General features: G+C 35.2%; 1 protein-coding gene across 3 annotated transcripts in view; it reads right to left on the reverse strand.

The window, feature by feature from the left end:
* beta-Man (beta-mannosidase) overlaps nucleotides 1-18047 on the reverse strand; it is a 168423-nt gene extending 150376 nt beyond the window's left edge. The window contains exon 1 of one of the 3 annotated variants that reach the window (XM_089091204.1): nucleotides 17961-18047. The gene's annotated coding sequence lies outside the window, so the exon portion shown is untranslated. The other 2 variants (XM_089091207.1, XM_089091205.1) reach the window with 2 other exon arrangements.
* Between the last annotated feature and the right edge of the window lie 4214 nt (nucleotides 18048-22261).

Raw genomic sequence — 22261 nt, forward strand, 5'->3', positions numbered from 1 at the left:
AAAAAAACCTTGCAAAACAAATAAAAACACATTGGAATCAGGAAAAAAAAGATAAGATGAGACTTTTACACACAAATTAGCCAAAAAAAAAAAAAACAAACAAGAGCGTAAAATTAAAATAGATTTGGTCATTTTGATGACCCTTATTCAATGTAAAAATAGGGCCAAAGCTCAGAACTACTGCTCCCACCGTAACAAATTGGACAAGACTCAAGTTTTGTGTTGGTTTTGAAATGTGTCTTGTTTCTTTCTGTTTTTCAAATTTCTGTCTATTGTGTATAATATATATGGTTAACTTAACTTAAAAGTTTATTAATTAAATTTTAATGCTAATAAACTACCAAAAATCTGAGAAAATATTTCTGAAAACAAATTTAATTGCATGAGCCTTACTTTATAATCAAGATCAGAGTTGAAAAGCCAGCTGAGAGCCATTCTTTGAACTGATCTTCTAGATCAGTAGCACAGAGTATTTTTCTTCAGACATCACTGCATCTAGTCACCAGCTTAATTTGACTTAAATTGACAATTTCATGTAAATGTAAGTAAAAAACCATTTAAAATTATACACCAAGGAGGGGGGCTTTTTCACTCTCTCTCCTTCCTCCAAAATAAATATCGCCATCATCGAAGTAAATTGATAAAGAGTAAATTTAGTAACCAACAACATTATCAAAAAACACGTCAACAGAGTGGGTGGGGGGGTTGCTTTAGTCCTGCGCCTTCCTTCTTAATATAAAGATTTAAATTATTACACTGACATTTTTTTTATCTAATTCATGGTTTGAAAAACAATTGTTAAATAGCACACATTTAATTAGCTAATTTTCATTTTTGTGCCATTCTAGAATATCTTCTGGAAAGTACTGGTCAAATTTTATCATTAAGAGGGAGATGTTGCAGGGACGGCAGCCCCTCCCCCAAACTTTCATGAAGAATAATGTCTATTCGTTTAGCGTTGTATCGTCACTAATTAGTTTCATTTGAAATAAATTCTGTTGTATCTATTTATTTAATAGCATCCTTGGTGTATGTCCTTATGATTTATCGAGTGCTATTATTAATAATGCATGTATGTGTTAAGATTAAACCTCTATATAAAAACTAAAAACATGTTGATACGAAGTGCCAGTTATCCCGAAGTGCCAGTTATCCTTGATTCGGCTTACTCAGCTTTGCTCTCAAAAGTCTATGAATTGAACCTGCGTCTAAAAACTATATCAAATCAGTTCGAGTCTTATTCAACCAATTTCCACCGCTACCCCAGCTTGGGGCTGCCGCTTCTTTACTATCGAGTAGCGATGCTACAGTGATTGTTTCAAACCTTTCCCAAACAGTTTGCAACCCCAAAAATCGAAAGGAATTCTTAGACCAATTGTCAGGTCACGAGTTAGTTTCCAGTGTCCGCCCAAGAGGTGACAAGCTGTATGTTAACATTGAGAAGTCTGTTATTTCGGATTTCTGCAATTCGATTACTGCAGCCGCATAGGGTGCTACCACTAAAACTGTGCTTAAGCGTCACCTTGGGATTGCTAGAGGTATCCCTGAGGATTTTGATATTGCTGGACTAAATTCGTACCCTGGTGTGGCTGAAGCCACTCGTTTCGGCCCTTCACAAACAATCAAGCTAGAGTTTTCGGATACATTCGCGAAAAGCAATGTCATCAAGAACGGCCTGAAAATAGGTTACGAAATATTCCCTGTGTACGATTTCATCAGTGTACACCGTTGCTGCTTCAAATACCGATCCCCAGATCACATGATGAAGGACTGTACAGTCCTGTAGATAAATGTGCTCGTTGTTCCAGAAATCTTACTGCCTCTAAGGAAACGCCTCACCGAAATAGCCCCAAATGCGCGGAATGCAACGGTGACCATACATCCTTCAGCTTGAAATGCCCAGTGCAAGTCTCACTTTTCGAATAGTGCCCGAAAATGACGCAGTCCCTTTCATCTGTCTCGTATAATATAAATGATACAAGAAGAAAAGAGCATGTTAGTGACGAATTTGCATGTAATTATGATATTGTCTGTTTGCAAGAACACTTATTATCGTCGGCTAATACATACCTGCTTAAAAGAAGTGTTAATCATGTCGCTTTCGTATCGGCGGCACGAACTACTTTCGGACGGCCGTCGGGCGGGCTTGCATGTATTCTGAACCGAAATAGTGTCGATTGCTACTCGCCTGCACTTTTTCACAGTGATCCTAACATTTTGGCTGTGCGGATTAATCTTTTAGTGATCATAAATGTTTACTTGCCTTGTGACAAAAAATCGGTTCAGTCTCTTAACAGATTCGCTAAGACTTGCAGTGTATTACAGAAACTTTTGGAATCTGTCTAAAATCAAGGTTATTGTTTTTTTTATTGTGGCGGGCTTTAACGCTGATCTGCTGTCATCGAGTATTCGCTCGGATTTGATAATTGATTCGCTGCCGCAATTTAAGCTGGTTGAAAAAACTTGTATATATTCTTATCTTCGTCACTCCGGCAGTCAAAGTAATATTGATCATGTTGTTTGTTCTCCGGGCCTACTCGTTTCTACCGATGAAGATCATTGCGATTTAGATCATCTACCGATTTCGTTTGTTTTTCAACTACCGATTTGTACTAATCGTAATGCTTTAAAAGCAGGGCGAAAATGGGTTTTCCATCGAAATTGGAATAAGATAAATCTATCGCTTTATATTTCTAAGCTAGCTATGCTACTTGCTACAATTCAAGCCCCTTTACGCCTTCTACAGCTTAGCTGGAAGTCTTCTAATGATAAAAAAACGTTAAATGAGTATTATCTAAATTTAGTATCTTGTCTAAAAACAGCTGAGTTGTCCGTTGTAAGACTGGAGCGAGTCAGACGAAACACGCGTAAACCGGAGCGTTCGTGGGATCCTGAATTGAAATCGATTAAAAACAAAGCAAAATTTTGGTTGCGTATTTGGGTTTCTTGTGGTCGTCCGTTTGAAGGGGTTATTCATCAAACAAAGCAAAAGACAAAATTAGAATATAAAAATTACCTGTACTCCACTGAATGAAAAATTTTGAATTTCCCATTAAGTAAATCTAATTGGCAAAAGGTAATTAATTCTAAAAAACTTGATAATTCTTTTGCTACAAACCCGATTAGTGCCGGTGCGTGACATAGCTTTTATAGTAGCCTAAAATTTTTAGTTCAGTAAATTATCATGTCCATTCGGTTTTTTTCGAAACTTCTTATTGCTGCGCTTCCCGTATCGCTGAGCCAAACTCATATTTTGTCTGTCGAGCTCTCCGTGGTTCAGCAAGCAGTGAAAAGGTTGGAATTCCCTCGATTGCGATGGGATTTCTGCCAACCATTTAGAAGTTGATTGCCCACTTCTTTTTCAGCACCTGCAGTTGCTTTTCCAAATGTGCTTGTGTGTGTCTGCTGTACCGGATAGTTTTTATGTGGGGATGTAACATCAATTCTTAAAAGAGGGAAACCTCCTAGCGATTGCACGTCGTATCGGCCAATAACTGTGTCATGCAATCTCAGTAAAGTTTTTGAATATATTCTTCTTCCGTCGATTTCGAGTGCACATTTTGTGAAAATCAGCTTGGTTTTTCGCCTCGGGTAGGCTGCCCGCAAGCACATCGAGTTCTAATTAATCTTCTTATTGACGCGACTAAAAAGGGATATGAACTAAATCTTTGCGCTTTGGGCCTTTCCAAGGCTTCTGATAGCGTCGCCCACCCACAAGCTCTGTTCTCCCTTTTTAGTCACGGCATTAATCTTTCTCTGGTTTCTCTCCTTCGTTACTGGTATGCTAATTCTTTTCTGCGAATAAAAACTGAAATTTCTGATTCTAGAATTCTGGTTCGGTGTGGTGTCAGAAAAGGTGCAGTCCTATCCCCTTCTATTTTTAAACTTTGCATTTCTTCTGTTTTATATTGTTCTATCCCAACTACTAATATTTTTCAGGCGGTTAATTTTTCTTACATAGCGTATGCTGATGATATACTTCTAATTAGTAAGACTAGAAAAGGCCTTTCTGTATCTACAGTTGTAACAAACTTTAGTAAAATTCGCCTATCACTGAATTTGTCTAAATGCGAATATCTGTCGTTTAACAATAATTGTAATTCGCCTTTAGATTGCGCTTCTTTTTCTTTCCCATGTGTCTCTTTTTTTCGGTGGTTGGGCATTAACATTGCTAAAAATCTTAAATCTCTCAGAGACCAAACCGTGGCGAACTGCAAGAAAAAGATCCAAGTATCTTACTCCAAAATTGTTGCCAATCGGGAGAAATACAGTAGGAAGACCCTTGCTAAATTATATTCTATTTTTACTGATCATTCAATTTTGTTCCTTTCTGGTCTTTATCCCATTCTTGAGCGAAAAGATACTCGTTCACTAAGTTCTTGTTATTTTCGGTTTTCGCATTTTCTACTGTGTTTACCCCGTGTTACTGGAACCGTAATCTTGTCTCTCTGTTTTTGGATTTCCAGATATAACTGAAAAGCTGGTTGGTCTTGCTGACAAACTCCCCCAGACAGTGAAGGCTCTCCCAGCTCATCATGGGTTTGTCCACCTCCTTCATTAATTTAGTGTTTTTACTGTGTATTTAATGTGCTTATACTGTGTATTTAGTTTTTTACTCTGTATTACTGTGTATTAACTGTGTATTTAGTGTTTTACTGTGTATTTAGTCGCTTTGTATGCATTTTTTTTTCTTTTATTTATATTCCGCTTTTGTTACTTTACAGGTTAAAAAAAATTATTATTATTATTATTATATCCCCTATTTAGCTCTCATGGTCACTAAGTTTTACCTTTCCGGTTAGGTTTAGAAAAGAATTAAATAAAAAGACAAGTTTTTTTTAACTGAAAGTAAGGAGCGACATTAAGAGTTAAAACGAACAGAAATTATTCCTTATATGAAAGGGGCTGTCCCCTCCTCAACGCCTCGCTCTTTAGGCTAAAGTTTTTTATTGTTTTAAAAAATAAAGTTGAGAGACAGAGTCAATCTTTCGCGTCATCATTACCACGAACTGTTTGATGCAATGATCCAAGAATAAGTGGGAGCGCCGTTTCTCACTATAATTAAGAGACTAAAAATCTGAAGCAATAAATTTTCGTATTCGTTCCCTTTTATAACCTAACTGGGATGGAGCAGGAGCGTGCTCAGCCGGCTTTGCACTGCAGTGAATTGTTAGTAGTGATATTACTTTTTGTCTTTATCCAGCATGTTTTCTATGCCAAATATTCCCAAGAGAAACCCTCTTTCCCAAAAGTAAAATTTTCTATGCGTAAAGCTTACTCAAACAAGTCTCGACTAAAACATTAAGAAATTAAATTGTTTATTCCCATCTTTTCGATTTTTTTTCAGAGGGGGGGGGGAGGTTCTGTTCTATTAACATAACCCCCCCCCCCCCATTAAAACCTCATTTTGTACGGAATTATATTTTTCCTTTATCTTAGTGTTTTGTGTTTTCAAAGTTTTTTGCATTAATTTTATTACATGAACCTTGATTTGAGGCCTATCACATTTAATATAGTTAAACAAAAACTAAACCTCATCTTATCTATAAACTTCAAAAACTAATGCATCCTAGTGTTCCTTTTTAATATAATTGAAAACATTCACAGAAAGTCATATGGCCTTCTATACAGAGTGAAGTATCCCTTTGATAAGAAAATGCTTCATCACCTTTATAACTAGTTTAATGTGTGCTTTCTTCCTGGTTCCTATTCCAAATACAAATTCTTTTGTTGTTTTTTTGTAAATACTTCTTCTGCATTCCAATTTGGACCAAAATAGGTAGGCTACATACATATGCATTAGCAATGGATTTTATGAATTTGTGAGAAAATGGATACCTTAGTAACTCGATATAGAGTTCAATCCATTTAAGCAGTAGAAGAAGAAGTGTAAAGAACAATAGAAGAATAAAATTTTATTTTTAAAAATCTCTATCACAGCATGTTTGCCGCACTTGAATTTCACGTCCGAAAAAAGCACTATATATCACAGAAGCACTATACATACATATATATATATATATATATATATATATATATATATATATATATATATATATATATATATATATATATATATATATATATATATATATATATATATATATATATATATATATATATATATAAATCATCAAAAGAACGTGGCGTTCACGTCAAACATAATTCACTGTAAAAAAAAATAATAATAATAAAAAAAGTCAACACTTGGTCAAAAAGTCAATAAGTCAAAAAAATGGAAACAATAAAATTAAAGAACATACATAAAATATAATGAGTCAAAACTTAGTTAAAAAGTCAAAAAGACAAAAATAAATAGACACCAATAAAATTAGTCACAAATTTTCCTGGCTATTATATAACTCAACAAAACTCGGAACAAAACTCTTCGGATATCGTTAATGTTTAGAGGGGACGGGAGTCAGTTTGGGGGCTTTTTGGGATTTTATACGGAACGTGTTGCGGGCGGGAAGGTAGGGTTCGGGGATGATGGAACGTAATCGAGGAATAGACAGGGTCTTGGTATCTAAACGAAGGCATAGGAAGTTCCTTCTCTCGGCAAACTTGGTGAGCTTGAACTCACCTAGTAGCCTAGATAATGATATGGAACCTTTCCTTCACCATTTATGATTCTAAGTGCTCGTTTTGGACATTTTCGATCTTATAAATATGCTCTGAAGAAAGACCGCAATGCCATACTGGACAGGCAAACTCCAGTATAGGCCGAATAAAAGAACAATAAAGTTGGAGAAGATCCTCAGGGGGGGCAAGAAAATTTTAACAAAAGTTCTAGAAGGGAAACCGAAGGGGAAACTTGTTTTAGGATATTTTGAGCATGGGCATCCCACTTAAAGTCAGCAGTAATTGTCACCCCAAGTAGTTTAATGCATGTGACAGAGATTTTGGGAGGAATGGGGCTTATGAAAGAAGGGGGTGATTTTAAAAAATTAACTCTCATTACTGACGATTTATTAGCGTTAACGTTCATCTTAGACAAAGAAGCCTCCTGCGTTTTAATTAAGCCTCCTTGAGCTTTTAATATTTCGTCGACAAACCTCAAGTGCAGACAGGTCGTCCACATGCTTCCATTGGTCTGTGTGGTCAGTCATGAGGCTATTAATCATTATAAGAAATAAAATGGTACCCATCAGAGTTCCCTGGGGCACCCCATAAAAGATATGATGGGGATCTGAATAAATATTTTTATAAATTTTTATTTTCCGTTGATTTGTCTTTCATTGATGTGAGATATTCTGAACAGTAATGTTCGTTTTTTCTGTGTGTTGACACGTATGTGTCCTTGTAAGTTACTTTTTCGATATAGGGTAAAGGTACCGATGATTCGACAGTGCAATTTTGGAACCCCTGTTGAAAGTTTCCTTCAAAACGGAATAACTCTGCTTAACCGTGACATGAAGCGATATCTCTTGAAGCTGTTTTTGTAATCCAATGGTGAGAAACGTTGACACAATATTCAGTACACCTAGATAAGAACAGAATTAATAATCCATTAACTTTCATTTTTTTAATCAGAATCTAGCTCCCGATGAATCTTCACGAATGTAATGTTCAAACCGCTGTTAACTGGTTATTTATTGCAAAAAAAAAGAGATTAAATTAGCTCCTACGTATCCAGATACATCCGATTTTATCTGAATTCTAGTTACATTAGTTTTTCTTGATAAAATGGCAACAAATATTACATTGTCGAAACTAGGTTCCAAGTGCTAAAAATTCTTGTTTAAAGTAGTGGAATACCAGGCGCACTAAAAAAGTTTCTTTAGTCAACCTTATACGTAGATCATGGCTTCTATAAATTGATTTATTTCTTTTGCGAATATCTTATAGTAACCTTGTCAAAATTTTCGACAGACGGCAACAGGCCCTGTAGAAATATAGATGACTGTCGAAACTTCACTGAACATGTAAATAATTGAGAAATGAGAAATAATTGGTGTTGAAATTCCAGGATCCACTGACGAAAATATAGCTGTCGAACTTATGGGTACCCGCTACAACTAAAAATTGCAGAGGTTCATATGGAAGTCATTTTCCCTTTCTTTAGCACTTATCAATGAAACTAAAAAAAAAATTCAAATTTGGGTCGGAAGTTGAATATATACAAATACTATGCTGTTTTCTTTAGCGACAAAAAAAGCGAGGTGTCTTATTTTGTCGTTAGGTTTCTGGCCTTTCCTGACAAAAGACAGCCCAAACAAAAATTTCTCAAGTAGATTAGAATCATAGATCACACTTTGCAATGGCCAGATGTTGATGACATTTACACTGTCAACAATTAACAAATCTTTGCTGGGCCACTAAAACTGACAGGATCCAGATAGCTTTCGAAGATGGTATTCCTGTGGCATATATGTAACACTTAGAAGAAAGAAGATTTATGTGATCTAGTTAACAATATCACACTCATTATATCACACAATATCACTTGATTAATCAAGTTTGTTATACTAAATACTACATACTTGAAACTATTTTTTTAGTTTTATTACTTCTACTTTTGGAATAGTGTTTTATGATTTTATACATTAAAGGAAGTTGAAAAAAAAACAAGAAATATGAATATACATGTCGAATACACCAGGTTCTGCTCACAGGTAATCCTCAAGTATTTCGATACGCGTCGAATACACCAGGTTCCGCCGAAAGGTATTCGCCGAGTATTTCGACAAGTGTCGAATTGGGTTCCGACTTGCGTAGAAAACAGGTAACTTTTTTGTTGTGTCGAATTTGTAGATGAAATGCTCTAGTTTCGGAAAATCGAAGTTTTGTGCCCTTTTCAGATAAAACTTCAAACTTCTCATCAAACAATTAGATTCCTAGATGTTTTCCTGCATACTGAAAACCTTTTCAAATCCAGAGTCTTTAGATTTGGACTTCTGGAGTAGAAAAACTTTTTGTTTTTTTTTACAAAAACTGTCGAATCATCGGTACCTTTACCCTACTCTTCTTATTGCATTTTGTACCTATTGAAAGTTTGAAAACATTATGATAAATACCATTATTATTTAGATTTGGGGACTATTTCTGGGGTGGAAAATATGGGAGCTTTCCAGTTTTGATTAAGACCTCAAATAGCTACATAGAAAAGAAATCTGAACAAATGAAAATAATTTATCATCAGAAGATTTAAAGATAGAGATAAAGTTAAAAATGCTAATTATCATTCAGAGTTATCAAGCAGGCAAATATACTCAATTAGAGGCTGGTTCTTTCATGTGGTAGTGTCATCTACATCAACTCCCACCAGAAAACCCCAAAGAATTCCTCACTGATTTCCATTACTTAAGAAACAGCTGGCAATGTCCTTGAGGGAGACAACACACCAGACAGGCTAATCTAATAAACCAGTCCCTCCTCAGCTGCCACATCAACTCAAATGAGCCCTAACTCATAACCCTGACAAAGTTACAGGGAGAAGATAGACAGTGTTGTTAACAAGTTCTCTTTATTCCAGTGGCTCTGCTGAGCATGATTAAGCCAAGTAGAGCTATATCCAGCCCACTTTATAGGACACAAATATGACAGCCATGAACAATCATATTTAGGAAGATCATTAAATGAGGTATCCATTGGTATACTTCTTTTCTTTTTCTATCAGAATTCTGCCTTTGCAATTTTCAATTTACTCTAAATTGTTCAAAATTTTGGAGGTGGAAACTGCAATATTATAACAACTAGATAAAAGTAAATAAGCATTTTCTGATTTATTTATTTGGCAGGCTATAAGAGTTTGATCAAACTTAAATACCTAGACTAGGGGATTTTAACTATATTTGAAAATGTTTGTATTAAGAGAATATAACTCTAGGAATGCATTTAGAGCCAAAATTATGCCCTGGGAATGTATTTTCAAGCTCATTACCCTTGCTCTTTTTCTACATATAAATTTTAGATAATTGTACAGAAGAGAAGTTCTGATCTGTCTTCCTGTCTGTCTTAACATTGGAAAAATAATGTTTTTCCTTAATTTCAGTTTGAATCTTCTTTTCTTTGACTCTAGGTTTATAATACACAACTGTAATTACTTAAAAGAGATTTAGGCCACATTAGGGTTCATTTTTAAATTTAAAACATAATTTTGTAAATTCTTTAAAACATTATAAATCAAGATTTAGCTACTAATAAGCACAAGCAATTACCTCCCATGGACTCAGTCTGGTACTAACCATAGTATATGATACCAATTCAACCTTGCAATTGAGAATGCGTCCACTAGGCATATATCAGAATATTTTCTTGTCAGAAGTACAATACATTTAAGGGGTATTTATTTTTTAATTTAATCTAAAAAATAACAAGGAGTTAAACTCCATGTTAAAAAAATTTTAAATTGAAGATAAACAAAATTCCTTATTTCAAAGAAACATGCAAATCAAATTCTTTAACCTTTATCTAAACCTGTTATGATTAGTCAACCTCAGACCCCCCCCCCCACCAAAAAAAATAACGAAGAATTAAAAGAAATTAAATATAAAACTAAATCCTGTAGGAGAAATAAAAACACAGTTTGTTACCACGAACTGTTTGATATGCAACGAAAAATAAAAAAAAGTTTTTTCTACTGAAAGTAAGGAGCAACACTAAAACTTAAAATGAACAGAAATTATTCCATGAAGGGGGATGCCCCCTCCTCAACCCTATTCACATTATACTAAAGTTTTTTTATTACTTTAAAAAATCTTTGTGCTCCAACTTAACAGTCCTTGTGTGTCAGCAGTCATTCTTTAAGAATTGAGACAAAAAAGACAAACTTTAGCATACAAGCAAGGGGTTAAGGTTGGGCAGTTTTCTTAATATATGCAATAATGTCCGTTTAGTTTAAGTTTTAATGTTGCTCCTTACTTTCAGTTTCAAAAAACTCTTTTTTTTTAATTTAATTTCTGATCATTTTTCAGATCCTGCCCAGGTCTAAGCAAGGTAAGATATGGGCTACTGGCCTCAAAAGAGTCTGATTTCTTGCTGTTAAATTGTATATATCAAAGACTGTAAATTACTTGGTAGCATCTCACTTTTCCAGTTTTTCTGCTTAAAACCTTTGATTCAATTAAAATTCAACATAAAACTTGAATATTTAGTCAAAATTTTCAACAAACAGTATTTTTTGTTAAATAAGTTCTTTTATTATTCTTCTACAGAATTTTGGGTGGACAGAGACGTGTATTATTGCTCATATGAATGGGAATTCTGTGTGGCGTTTGATTTTCTGTAGAGCTGAAGCCATTACAACCTCTAGTATAAGGTTCTCTGGTGTTTAAATACACTGTACCATCATGTATAAATACAACAAACCATTGTATATAAATAGGACAAAAAGATATTACCATTTAGAATCACCGAAAACGAGGCTCATAGTAGCACTTGCACCCCCCCCCCCAAGAAATTTTCTGGTGAGGCTCATGATGCCCTGCCACCTGTGAGTATAATGTTTAAGGTAAATACAAAAAGCTTGTTCTAATGAGAGGGTTACTATTATCTCCCTCCAGCATCAACAAAAAGGCTCAGACCAAAAATATTCTTGGGAATCAAGATGGATTATACATAAATTTCTACTTCCCTAGCTTTCCCCAAAACTCATTCTTTGTTTATCTGAAGGCTCATGACAGTCAGGATATTTGACTTTTAAAATGCATTCTTTGTGGTATCTCCCCCGGGGTGTAATTTGCTATGGGACAGGGAGGGGGAGGGGTGGGCAACTGCCCCCTCTGGACCCAAGTTTGCCCCCCGCCCAGACCTAAGTTTGTTCCCCCAGCTGAAACTTACTTTTTCTAAAAAATCTTGTCAAAATTAAGACAAGGCAGCAGAACTCAAGTATCCAGAGAAATATGTCATTTTTCTGTAATATGTATTTGCCTTTATGGTAATACATGAATCACTTTTCAGTTACACTATCATCTTCATTTGATTTGGGAAAATTGGCACCAACTTTGCCCCCTCCCCCTTTGCCCCACCCACCACCTCTCCTTCATAATAGGTGATGCAGACTTACAAATCATTCTAGCCTATATAATTTTAAGAAATGTAGCACATCAATTTAGTTAAATGAAGCTTTAAAATAAATGACAAAACATAAATACAATTATGGCAAATAGCGTCCAACGAACGTTTTATCTCAAGGAATGCACCAGAGAAGAAACCCACCCTCAATGACATAGTTGATATTTAATAGCTAGATCTGTAGCCTTAAGCAATTATATCACTGACACTCAATGAGAAATGACTTGTGTGGTAACAACACAAACTGGGTTTGGTTTATTAGCACAAAGGTAAGGTAGCTAGCACTTAAGCTTGATAAGTTGGAAATAATGAAGTAAATTAAAAAAAATTGTATTTAAAACAATTTTGGAATATAAAAAGTTGAATATTTTTAAGTTAGGCCTAAACATAAATGTATACTTTCAACATTAGGCTAATATTGGATCAAATTCCAGTGAAAAAAAAGCTGCAAAGCTCATTGTATAAAGGGGATAAGGATAGATGTAGGGACATTAAAACACCTGGTAAAATTTTACTTTAGCTACTTTGGGCTATCTTGGAAAGGGGTTAGGTTAGGAAAATGGAACTTTCAGGTATGGGTCAACAGGCAAAAGTATGGCCTGAGAAGGTATTTTGAAGTACCTACCTCCATTCCTTTTCCCTCTAGAGGGTCCTGAAATGTGCTTACATGACAGGTCTATACCCACTGAAATTTTGAAAAACAACTATTTACCCTAATTTTCAGTTATCAGTTTCTTTTTCTCTGGCTTTAGTTCTGAAAATGCATTTCCTGTTATTTGAGTAGAATTTTAAGGCATATCAAAGTTTTTGGTACTGTACTAATATCTGTAAAACACGCAAGGCATCCCCTTGACAAAAGCAAAGAACTTATGCTGTATAAACAAGTATTGAGGGGTTTCTTACTCTGGGAAATATATTTAAACTTTAGTTTTTTGGGGTTTAGGGGGGGGGGAAAGGTACCTGGGTTTGGTTATGTATTTAGTATATGCTGTGCTTTACCCCCCCCCCCCCTAATGTGCAAATATATAGCCAAAATGTGTTTCTAAACTAGGCTATTATATTTGTATCCTATCCTCCTGACAACCCTTGTCCCTCTGAGTGGACAGTTAATATTTTTTAGTGCAATAGTTATTAGATAGAACACAATCTCCATAAAACAGATAGAATCAGTGTATCTGGATTGCCATCTGTGATTTTTTTAGCTTGTTATTGGTATTGGAAGAGTTGTTTATCCATTAAAAAAATGGAGGAAAGTTCAAAATTGAAAAAGAACAGGAGGGCAAGAGGTAAGAAAATTTCTAATTTTTCTTTGAATGAAAGGTGGAACCTGAAAAAAATAAGCTTACTTGGAAGGATTACAGCGTCATTTTGGGAGGTATTTTGCCACCTCTATTCATTATGCCATCTACTAGTGGGTGACTAAAGTTCAATGTCCACCCCCATGCATAGAAGAACTTTCTATTTTAATTGGGTTTTCTTTACCACAGATGAAATTTATCATCAAAATTCAACTATTCATCATCCAAAATAGATAGTCAAAATAGTATACAGTGAAGGAGAATGGTTGGAAAACACTAGAAACTGTTTAATTTTGGCAGGGAAAGAGACAGTTTTCCAAAATTATTAAATCAAAAATAATTGTTCATTCTTATTTTTCTTTTCTGTTGTTGTTTTTGTATTTTTGCCAGTTTTCGTGTTTTGATATGATACTTTGACTCTTTAAGTCCAAATTTCGTCCTTTGTAGGCTTATGGTAGTGATTTTTTAAAACAAATAACTTATCTTACCAACCTTGTAGAGATCATAAAATTAATCTAACTCCAAAGTGGAGGTTCTAAAGCTTAATGAATAATTTTAATGAGTGAACATGAAACTACACTATGAATAAAAAATGTTTTGAACAATATTCCTTTGCATATTTGTGTTTTCTTTACTTTCTCTTATGGTCATCTTCAAAAGTTGAGTACTGTACCATGTTTTCTCTTATAGTTACCTTGTCTGATGCCTTGGCAATCCTTGTTGCTAGTGATGTTGAGGAGCTTTCTGCAGATGTGAGTGATGATGACCTCTTTGAGCCTCATGATATAGAACTTGAAGATACAAGTGAAGATGAAGATCCTAACAACACCTTCCTTCCAGGCGATGAAAGGATAATCGACGAGGAAGTATCTGAGCTTGAGTCTGATTTTGAAGGTGATATACCTCTAGCCAAGTGGGCTTGAGTATTACAGCAACCTATGAAACAACCAAAACTGATGAAATGGAGGGAAAGCAAAGCACAAGGTTAGAGATTCACTTGGATTCAGTAAGAGATGAAGTTATCTTACTGACCATTCTGTTTGGAAACCAGACAAACTTTTCACACAGTACTTCCCCCAGTCTTTTTTTGAAGAGACAGCATATGCCACAAACTACACCTATAGAAAAAATCCAAAAGAGCCTGAATGTCATTAGTAACAAACTTGAGACATTTCTTGGAATAGCATGTGATGCCATAGCCTTGTAGCAGGAATTGTACTCAGGCTATCTCAAACTCTCCCATTCAGATCTAGCCTCTACTTTGAATGATTTTTCAGCTCAACAAAACTGCTTGACCTCCTGGGCAAAATGCAGTTAAATTCAACTGGCACAATCATGCAAGATAGATTTGGACAAGAGATCATGCCTCTAAAGCCAGAGAAAAAAATGAAGAAGAAAGGGAGAGGGTTGAGCGTTTCATTTATGCAAGAAGATTGGGAGCAAGCAATCATGGAATGGTTTGATTCAAGAATTGCAACAGTAGGCTTAAATTGCAAAGCAGTAGACAAAGAGACAACAGAGGAAAGATGGGAAAAAAGCAGGGGAAGTAGATCACAATCTCTTGCCCAAGGTCTGAGTTGACTACAACAAGTACATCAGCAGAGTGGACATGGCTGACCATATGATCAGTTATTACTGATTTGCTTCCAGAACTAGAAAACGGAGTGTAAGATTCCTTCATAATTTTATTGATGCTGCATGCTCAAATGCTTTTTCAAGATGTAGGCTCATGAATAAAATAGCATGCCAAGCTTGAACATACTCATCTTATATCGTTTTCACCTTAAAAAGTAACTTTTCTGTTGGCCAAAACCAGAGCAGTATGTTGAGGAAGATGACAATTGTGAAGTACTTTCAGCTGGTAATTTCATTAAGCGCCAATCATTGCCACCTAAGAGAGTTAGATGAGCCATTCACTTGCCCAAATACCACAACCTAAGGAATGCAAAGAGGTTCCACCTTCCTGGCTGCTCAATGAAGACAAGGTGGTGTTATGTTGAGTGTAAAGTGTTTCTGTGTCTTGTTGGTGACACAAACTGCTTTTCTTGTTTCTACCAGTAAACTAATGTATGGAAAATAAATTTCCTGCTACTTTCTCTTGATAAAAATAAAATTGTTATATAGTCAAAATGAATGTTTGATTTACTTGGTTAGGAACCAATGTCCATGGGAGTGGACAGTGGATTTTAGAGAGGGGGAGGGAGTGAAAATTTTTTGGAGGTCATTTTTGATATCAGTGATTTTTTTAGCATTACTTATGTAAAAATAATCCATCTTCAATGCTGGTAGTCAGGAGCCTATTTTGTTTTATTTCATTAGCATTAACCACACTTCACTTTTAGCATGTTTTACAGATATTAGAACAGTAGCCTATCTGTTTTTTTTTTTTCAAAATTCAAGAAATGTATTTATATATCTTTAAAACCTTATAAATTGGGATTGAGTTGTTGAAGCTGAAAGCAATTTTGTTGTCAGGTAAAGGCAACAATGATTCAATAGTGCAGTTTTGGAACCACTGTCAAAATTTTCCTTCAAACAGGATAACTCTGCTTAGTCGTGACTTGGAACACCATCTCTAGAAGCCTTCATTATATTTTGACAATGCAAAACATGGACACTATATCCAATACACCCAGATAAGAAAAAAATATTTAATTCAATCAGTTTCCTGTTTTCAACATAAAATGAGCTCCTGACAATTTTTTAGCCATGTAATGTTCAAACTGTCTTTGCTTGGTTATTTTTTTGGCAAAAAAAAGTTGGGATCAGCACCATTGCATCAAGATACATCTGATCTTCTCTAAAATTTAGCCATATTGGCTTTTTATTGATAAAATTAAGCTAAAATGGCAGCTAACATTATATTGACAAAATTATGTTCCAAGTGTCAAAAATTTTTGTCTGATATAGTGAAATACCAGACCAACTAAAAATATTCCATCAGCCAAATTCAAATGTAGATATTGGCATCTATTATGAGAATAATTTCTTTTGACAATATCTTGCAGTAACCTTGTTGAAATTTTCGACATACAGCAACAGGCCCTGTTGAAATATAGGTGACTCTGTCAAAACTTCACTGACCATGTAAAACAGATGAGAAACAATTATTGCAAAATACAAGGGTCCTCTGGCAAAAACATAGTTGTTGAATTTATGGGTACTTTCTCAACAACAAGAGATTTTGATGATTATTATTTGTAATAATATGTCAAATGAAAAAAATATTAAAAAGTTTTTTTTAATTGTAGTTTTGCAGATATGATTCTAGATCTTTCCATAATCTGAGGAACTGCTGCTTTGCCTCATGCTATCTTCATATTCTTAAGCATGTGACTTGGTTGATCACAACACCCTAATTCATTAATCACTGAATAAATTTAAAGTATAACCTCTCTTAGTAAATTCTATACATATTTTCTTTCAAATAGGCTACATCCCAAGCTGTAAAATACAAAATATTCTCTCTGAGCCCTTCCCTAATTAGCATGGAATTCCTATCCCACCCAAAATGCTAATTTAACATGTTATACTCCTTGGTGTCACAAACTTCTAATAATCTTAAGTAGGACATGCATATTTAAAGAATTCAAGACTTTCTAGACAAAGGATAGTCAGAACCTCTTTTTTTTAAAGTGTAATGGCCAAGTGTTGACAACACTTTAACTGTGAACAACATAGAAATCTTTGCTTGGCCATTAAAGCTGAGAGAAAGTGGGCCATTCCAGATAGCATTCATAAGGTGACCTATATCACACTATTATATCATACATTATATTATAGATACCTAGATCACATAATTACAGTCTATATGATAATCCAATTTTGTCCCTATAGGCTACTTGAGGCAATTTTTCAGTTTTTTGCTTCAACTATCTGAATAGTATTTTACAAATTCAAAAAAGTTGAAGATAAATAAAGTAAAAAGAATAGGTGTGTTGAATCCACCAGGATCCACCCACAAGTATTCTCCAAGTATTTCAACACATGTTGAATTGGGTTCCAACTTGCATCAAAAACAGGTAACTTTTTTGTTCTGTCAAATTGTAGGTGAAAATGCTCCAATTTAAGAAAATTGGAGTTTTGTACCCTTTTCTGATATAACTACAAACTTCTAATCAAACAGTTAGATTTGTAGATTATTTTTCTACATACTGGAACCCTTTTCAAACCAAAAGTCTTTAATTTAAGCCTTCTGGAGTAGAAAAAGTTTATTTTTACAAAAAGTAGCCTATCAAATCATTGGTAGGCTACCTTTACCCTACTTCATTTGAGCAGAAGATCTATTTTGCAAGGTTTCACCTTTATAAAACAAATATTTTTAAGTCATCAAAGGTCACCCTCTAGAGGAAGAAGGAGTGGAGATAGATACTTCAAAATACTTTCCCGAGACATGCTTCAGCCTGTAGACCCATCCCTGAAAGTTTCATTCTCCTAACCTAACCCCTTTCCAAAATAGCCAAAAGTAGCTAGAGTAGAATTTCACCAAACCCCTTCCAAGGACACAATTTAGGCTGTACATTCATCCCTGAAAGTCTCACTTTACCCAGCCTAGACACATTCCAACATAGAAAAACGCTCCTAAACTAGAACTTTACAAAAGTAACTAAACCAGAATTTTACCCCACTTCACAACGATCTATTTACCCTATTCCCTTTACAATCAAAATCTTGTAGCCCTTGTCTTCAGCATTTAAATAAAGGATTCTGCAAAATGCTAAACGGGCTTCCCGGAAAACGTTCCGTCCTTTTAATTTTTTAAATTTATATTCACGGTTGCCGTAAAATTTTTCATTAAACAATTTCGCCATCAATTAATCCTATTTTAGTCAAATAGACTAAAATAGTCAAATAGACAGTAAAAAGGCAATAGTAACTGGGGTCTAAATAGATTTTGCCATTTATTTCAGTTTGAAAATTACTCTATTTCTATGTTAAGCCGTGTCTTCATTGTGACACCGTTATCTGAAATTAGCCGCGTTTTTTTACTTTTTATGACAGCTCCAATCTCCATTCATAGTTTTCAATGCTTAAAAGGCTACTAGGGCCCATTTGAAGTAGCTTTTCCAGTAAAAGTCACATCTGATGAGCGAATGCTTCTTTTCAGTTGGCCAATTTCACCTGGAAAATCAATAATATACACAGCTTTAACGTTGAAATTGGATCATATATTTTTTTTTTAGAATCAGGACTACTTTTTCTGTGTGTTTATATGGGTATTATTGTAGTTTAACGTTGACTAACTTTTTCTCGCACAAAAAAGGCTGCTTTTCCACAAAACCTCAATATTCATCCGTTACATGACCTTTACAGCTGCACCGTAACGAGTTTGTATACGTGATGTAATTTTTCAGCTCATCCGTAAGAGCGAATGGAGCAAAAATATAATTTAAAACTTTAGAAGATGGAGTGTACAGACAATTCAAGTTTGGTTTTAAGACTATGAATCGATCATATATGATAAAATCATCTTGACCCCTACAAACGCCATTTGGTTAAACGGGAGCGGGTTGCAGGCCTTTTTGATACGGTTTCTTTATGTTTTTGCTCAGTCCGATATCCATGGCCCGTGCATCAGAAAAAAAAGACCTTGGTGAGTCAAGAGTAAGTGAACACAAACTGGTTTCTGTTGGGGAATTATTTAGTAATCAATTATAACCCGATCATACGGTTTTTAAATTACATAAGTATCTTTATAACACTGTTTTACCTAAGATCTATATACACCCACTAGAATACATAAATTTTTCAGCAGTTTTTTGTTTCAAAATGCCAACTTTTAAATGGATATGACCTTTCGCTGAGTAAAAAAAAAAACGAGTTTATTTCTAAGTACAACGTAAAAAGATGTGGAATTACGCTAAAACAAATTTATATTAATAATTTTCCTTTTTTCTGTTTATGTTTAAAGTAGTTATTGTCTTTCATGTTCCCTAAAAAAAAGTATTTTAAGCCAATTTTGTATGCGTAACAAATTTCTTATGGTATTTACAAGTCTAAATTAGTGAATAAAAGCTAAACAGTTTAATGGCAAGCGCTGGTGCATTACTAAGGCTTATATTTGGCTTAGAACAGGTTGCTGGAGCTGAAACGGGAAGTCGGGCAATAATTTCTTTGACCAACCATGGGGTCACATACAGTTAGCTCTGATGGGGCGAAAATTATAGATGCTCAGGTAGGTATGGGGGCATTTGAAGCAGGTGCCCAAGTCATGGTAGAGTTTATTCAGGAATTTGGATCAAAAATCAAGACTGCATAGTGATCTGGAGGAGCTAATCTTTTAGGTGTCGCACGGCTTCAATCTTTCTTAAGCTCTCGACTGAAATGCATCAAAGGTCTTGAGAGCCATGCCATATTTTAACTCTGTATAGCATCACACAACCGATACGAGCATCAAAAACACATTTTTCAGTTGCATAGCTGATGTTGAGTTTTCACCAAAGGTGCTGCTTCAGTCTACCCCTGGCAGAAGACGCTTTAGATACTCTTACAGCCGGTACGGACAGAAAAGAACCATCTTAAGAAATTATGGATCCCAGGAAGGTGAGCTACGGAGTATTTTTGATGTTATTGGTGTTTCCCAGACTAACTGAAGAGCCAGCAGTGACCGTACACAGGTGAATGGTCAAGATTTTGGTTTTACTCCAGTTTATGTGTAGTCCTATATTTGCTACTTCTTGTCGTAACATGCGGAGCACTTCCATTAGCCACTCCATGGGTCTGACGGGATTGCCAGGTCATCAGCACAGCCATGTTCAACATGAAGCAATAGTTTTAAAGGGTGCTTGGTCCATTTGACTATAATTAAGCACTAATACAAATGCGATCTCATTAGGTTGAAGTTACGACAATCAACTGTTTTTACACATGGGAGTTCCTCAGATGGTAACCAGTATCAATCATCAAATTTTAAATATAGAATGTGGGTTGCTCGATCCTCTACACTGGCCCATTACAAGGAAAAAAAAAGAAATTCTAAAAAATAAAAACACGTCAAAAATTTCAAACGTACTGCCACTGAAAGGAATCATCCTTTTAGCGCAACTTCAAGGACTACTTGGAACGATGAAAGCTAGACAACCACATTAGCTCCATGAAGAATTTAAATCAACATAAAAGGTAATTAGTTGCTTTGTTCATTAAATGGATTTCTAATCTTCTGATTCTAACAACCGGCTCATATGTGTTCAAATACCTCATAAAGTTTTCCGTAAATTGCATGCCGTTATGTCCGTAAAAGCTCAAATGATGATTTAGGCTAACCATCACTATTCCGCTGTAAAATGCGAGATTTTTCCGCTTGAAAATTTAGTTTCAGTTCTCTTCTTCTATTTATCACCTTACTGACCATTGGCAAAAAAGAAACCTTACTTACTTGGGTAAAGACTTCAGCAGAAAGATAGGATTTTAATGCTCAGAAAATTCCTTCTTGCTTGACATACATTAAATGACCTAGATGAGGTTGTTGAAGCCGACGCACAATTGCCAATTTTCCAAGTGGCTGATGAGTTATACCTTATCATTCTGATAGGGTATAAGCGATGTAGATCGCTAAAATACGATTTACCCGAAGGTGGAATGCTACCTTTAGAATGTTTAAGATTAATCTTCAGCATAAGACTTCCATACATCAAGTGTATGGGAGGATCGGCAAAAAAATACCCCTACAGCGAATCAAAAGATAGTAAGTATATCCCAAATATTGCTCATGAGTTCATATTCGTTATCATCTGGAAGAAGGGCTGATCTTCTGGCCTTCATCTGGATTCAGTCCTTCTTCCAGATAATGACGAATATGAACTCATGAGCAATATTTGGGATATACTTACTATCTTTTGATTCGCTGTAGGGGTATTTTTTTCCACCTTGAAATTTGCACTGGCATAAGAAAGTTCAAAATTAGTTTGAACTTCCCTTTCCTCGAGATGACTTAATAATAAGAACATGGCCTTTTACTTAATTTGGTAAATATTCAATTGTCTTAAACTGACATCAAGTTTTTCATCTGGACTACTCTGACCCAAACGATCTAATATTCATCCTCAACCCCCGCGCACCAAAGATGGACAAGATTTTGGTATTTCAACGGTTCTTTAATTCAGACAAGAAAGAGCACAAGAAAAAAATGAAGAGGAAGAATAATTCTCTCGCCCATTACGAAATCACAAGCGAGAAAATAACGTATTGATTCCTTTTCTTGCCTAAGGTTTCGAAATCTGCCCATTATCATCAGGAGTTCTAACAAAAGGAAACGTCAAGATAACCATATTACAGGATATTTATGACAATGACTAGGCGTAAAATCGATCGCTACCCTAGTTTATCAAGACATACGAATAGGTACAAGAATCTGGACTTGGTTGAAGCTGCAAATCTTTCTGCAACGTTTATTAAAAACTATTCCTCCTAGACATAACGAATAGGAGCTTCGGCATCGAAAATATATGTATGCTAACAATTAGTATGGCACAAGAGAGGGCGTTTAGCTGTACTGGACTGATTGTAAGATCAACCGATCTATGTTGGCACCGCGAGGGGTGAAGAACCTTATTTTTATCCATGAAAATTACAAGCTCATCAAGACCTTCAGAAAAAAACCTCGGTTGATCAGTTCGAAATCATTTCAGCACCATTATTCAGCCCTGATTTTCAGTTTTTCATTTAACATACCGGCCTATTCGAATAACCGAATTAGGCGTTTCCGAACCTTTTTCGTGAGTGCCCTTTCTTTGATCATAAAAAATGAAATTTATTAGTAATACCTTCTGAGCACTACTATGGTAACTTGCCAGGTAATCAGTATAGATAGTTTTAAGGAAGTGGTTGGCCCTTTTAACTGCAATTGACCACCGATACGACCGTAGTTAAATAACATTGAAGTTACCACAATTAATTATCATTTTACATTAGTTTCTCAGATGACAAGCGTAGTGTGAATCGTTTGATTC

This window comes from Artemia sp. Qi Xiang Cuo, chromosome 6, assembly GCF_049724085.1.
Source record: "Artemia sp. Qi Xiang Cuo chromosome 6, ASM4972408v1, whole genome shotgun sequence".
NCBI lineage: Eukaryota > Metazoa > Arthropoda > Branchiopoda > Anostraca > Artemiidae > Artemia > Artemia sp. Qi Xiang Cuo.